Source organism: Hippocampus comes, unplaced genomic scaffold (assembly GCF_001891065.2).
Source record: "Hippocampus comes isolate QL1 unplaced genomic scaffold, H_comes_QL1_v1.1 scaffold35, whole genome shotgun sequence".
In the NCBI taxonomy this organism is placed as follows: domain Eukaryota; kingdom Metazoa; phylum Chordata; class Actinopteri; order Syngnathiformes; family Syngnathidae; genus Hippocampus; species Hippocampus comes.
In genome coordinates, this window is record NW_017805279.1 from 649,933 (window position 1) to 654,032 (window position 4,100).

At 41.3% G+C, this 4,100-nt stretch overlaps 1 protein-coding gene across 4 annotated transcripts in view; it reads left to right on the forward strand.

Moving 5' to 3' along the window:
- The window catches only part of rbms3 (RNA binding motif, single stranded interacting protein), a 231,199-nt gene that overhangs the window by 128,189 nt on the left and 98,910 nt on the right, over positions 1–4,100 (forward strand). The gene's annotated exons all lie outside the window — the stretch shown is intronic.

Here is a 4,100-nt window from a genome sequence, read left to right on the forward strand (position 1 = left end):
TTTTTTTCCACATTTCAAATCGCAACAAAAGTAATTGCGGCGGGGCCACTCACAAAAAATAGCACAGCGACCACAGCTCACTTAGCGTCCGTCGCGTCACCCGACGTTCATCGGTCTGTAAGTTCACCATCACTCTTGTTCCTAACCTGATTTCAAATCAGCAGATTTACTCTTGAATCTGAGTTGATTTTCAGAGTTTTTAATCATGCGGTGCGCAGGAGGAGTGATTTGCATTTCAGGGAACAGGCATTCAACAATTGTTGCTGTTCTTGTTTCTGGCAAAGCGGCCGTGATTACTTTTCCCCCCCACATTGACTGCATTCACTACCTACCCTCACTGCGGCTGTGCGAAGCGCACCGTGAAGCTGACTTTAACTCCAAGGCCATTAATCGTACAATTTGACGCCGAACACTTCTCGGACAGCTTGCCACGGCGGCTTTGCGCTTGCCAAATGAAACAAGAATGTTCGCGCCACTTGTACGAGAGATACTCCCAGCGATATCATTTGGATTGAGATGGATATTTCTTGGAAATCAGACACAACAAGGTTTTGAGAGGAGGCGCATTGAGACAGATGAGAGAGCGGAGCAAAAGGAGCAAGAAAACAATAACGGCATAACAACGGTATATGACAACAATAACATAACACCGGTTGAATTTAATCGACTATTTGTGGACTAGGAAGGCAGTGTCATATATCGGCAAAGTACACATATAACAATGATGATAATAATACATTTGATTTGAAAGCTCTTTTCACAGTACTCGGACACTTTATGACACAGGTGTCAAACTCAAGGCCCGGGGGCCCGATCTGGCCCGCCACATCATCTTATGTGGCCCGCGAAAGCAAGTAAAACATGTCAACTTTTACCATGATTGCAAAAATCTGGACCAAAATTTCAACTTCTCATATGTAATAAATAAGAGAGCGATTGTCAGTATTTTCTTGTTACCAAACCCCTCATTACCGTCACTTAAACAATCGTACAATTAACCATTATTCTCGACTTCTTCTCGACTTCTTTAAAAGGAAAACGGTCACTTCAACGTGGCCCGCGACAAAAATGAGTTTGACACCCCTGCTCGACAACAAGAACTAAGAGATACGGGATACAAAAAATAAAACAAGAATACACACACATTTTCAAAACTCAGATATGTCAAGAAAAGGTCAAACAAAGCAAGAAATGTGTAACAAAGATTGAAAGATGTAATAAAACATTGTGGAACAGGTAGGAAATGATTAGAAGGATGGGAGGTCAGTACAGTTGTGGAGAGTTGAGGTAGAGAGCGCCGTCATTCGTCGGAAGTCGGAGGATAGTTGAGCTAGTTTGTAGCCTACGGACTGTCTAAGTGCTTGTTGCTTCATCGTGCGTTTCAAATTGCTCAATAACCCACTCGTTTCCCATTTTCTCACCTATATTTCTCCTCTGAAAAGTAAAAGCTAAAGAACAAATAAGAGCCACGGGCTTTGAGCTCATTAAGTGAAACCATCGCTGTAATCAATTTCTGCCCCCCCTCTTCCCCTTGCTGCCCAAATTTTATTAAACTGCATTTACTCTGAAGAAGCCTTCTTTTAAACACAGCTGTGAAGGGACGAGAGATACGAATGGGGTTGGAAAGTGGAGTGTGTCTTGATATGCAGCCCAACAGCCCGGATGTCGCTCTCATCTTACTCCCCTTCGGAATTTGAAATACCAATGCACCAGAGATGAAACATTGCCCCGCTTTTGTCTTGCCCTCCCCCTGGGGAATGGTGACAGCGAGAGGGAGGAGAAGAGCCATAATTAAGACACCTAAAGGACACTTCCCCCCTGAGCCTCCCTTTCCTGTCACTCACCTCACACAAGTCACCGATAAGAGCACTTAGCTTTGTTGGCCAGTTTGAGTGTCTCTTCTTCTGCAGCTGGAACAGACAAAAACCAAATAAAATGATCGTGATAGTGAATGTTGTGATGTGGATCTGCTCATCCAGCATGAATCCATTATTATTCATTTAATATGGATTTATTTGGGGAGGGGTTTCTGCGTGTTGGTAAATGTATATACAGTGGTACCTCTACTTACGAAATTAATTGGTTCCGGAAGAAATTTCTGAACTCGAAATAGTTGTAAGTAGAGACGCATTTTCAATGTAAATGGGCTACTTCGTTCCAAGCCCCCCCCCCCCCCCCCCACAACAAAAAAAAAAATATTTTTCCAATTATTCAAAATATGTAACAAATACATGTTACAATTATATTATTGCTCAATAAATGAGAATTGTGCATAATGTAAAAAAAACAAAAGAATAAAGAGTAAAAATGCTCATTTAACTTAACTGCTTCCTCATCGGCTTTTTTTTTTTTTTTTTTTTTGCCCTCTTTAGTCCATATTATCTGTCAGAAGTGTTTTTTGCCTGGCTTTTTGTCTCGAACTGATCCAAGTACATTTGCTTTTGTCAGCCTTTAACGATCCTTCGAAAATGTCCAAGGCAAATTGCATCAGCATAGCGAGCAATCGCCCGACTGGTGAACACTTTTTCTGGGTGATTCACATTTACGTAAAACTATCGAAACACCTCGGGGCCCGAGGGGCGAATGACAAGGACACTGCGTAGACATGTACCTGTCCATCTACACACACACAGACACATTCGGTAGAGGTCCCTCTTAGCCAATGGGATGCCAGGATGATGTCCAACATTCGTACCTCACCCAAGGTTGCAAAAAGATTATACACAATTTACGTTTAAAAAAAAAAAAAAAAGAAAAAAGAAAAATAGATATACAACAAAAGGTTTAAACGAACCATTTTCTGTTTCAATTCATCCACAAACTTGTCGCATTCCAACCCGAGAGGGGTGGAAAAAGGAAACGATGAACAGAGTCAGCGATAACGGGCGAATGCCTCGTCTCGCTTTTGCAGACGCAAAACCTGTCAACCCGCCACTCACCTCGCTCTCCACAGGCTGCCATTTTCCCCTTGAGCCAATCAGACTGAATTACGGCAAGGGCACCCTCAGTTGTGGTGTCTGTGTCAGAGAGGTAATTCCGTCTGACAGCTGCTTGCTTTCAGACAACAGCCAGTCTTTATGGAAATCATCCCAATTCTGCCGGAAGTTGCCTTCTGCTGATAGCATTTGGAATTAGACCAACGCTTCTCATCGTGAGCGTTTTATTTGTTTTTTTAAGTACCTTTAGCGGAGCTGCAATTCACAAAAATATCTTTTTTTTGTTGTTGTTGTTGTGGCTTATTTTGTCTTTCACCGCATGTTAGGGAACATTACCTCTTGAATCAAGGATTTTTTTTTTTATAACAAAAACAAGAACAACAAAACAGATTTGTTTTAATTACGTTAAAAAAAAAAAAAAATGAAAAAAAAATTACGGAAAAAAAAATTAAGTTAAAAAAACTGTTTTGCTCGTAAACTGTTTTTTAAGTAAATCTAACAGCATCTCTGTTATTGAGGACACAACCGTGGTCGTTATTGTGGTAATATTTTCTCAATTGTTGTCATAAATACTGCGAAACACCAAGGGGTGTCTTTCTGGTTAATTTCTTGCAAGAAGGAATATATATATATATATATATACACATAAAATAATCCAGGAAATGTCCTCTAGTTCTGAAACAAGTCGAGTCAAGCTCTATTGTCAAAATATGCTCTATGTGCACCATACAGCACAGAGGAAATTATTCTGTGCATTAAAACACACACCGCTAAAAATAAAAGCAGCAAAACTGAACTGCATAAAAAGACATCAATATATAAATAAACGAAATGATACTGTAGTATTAAAGTTGGGAAGCGTTCTGCGGGCGGCCGTGACTTGTTTTCTTCCAGACGCTTCAGGCGTTTTGGTTCGGGTGTTAAGACTTTTTGAAGACTTTCGGCGACATAGATTTTTGGAGGTGACATACAAGTAAACCCGTTCCGTGTCATCAACCGCATTGCAATTAGAAAAGTTTGGTTGAAACAGAAGCTCTTGAAATACGGTCGGTGCGGTGATATTCCGTTCGTGTCTGGGTGACAAGCTTCCCCCGATAACTCCTAAATGGCCTCGCAGGCATGGAATACAAACGGCAATGCCCCCCTCTCCCACCCCCCCCCCCC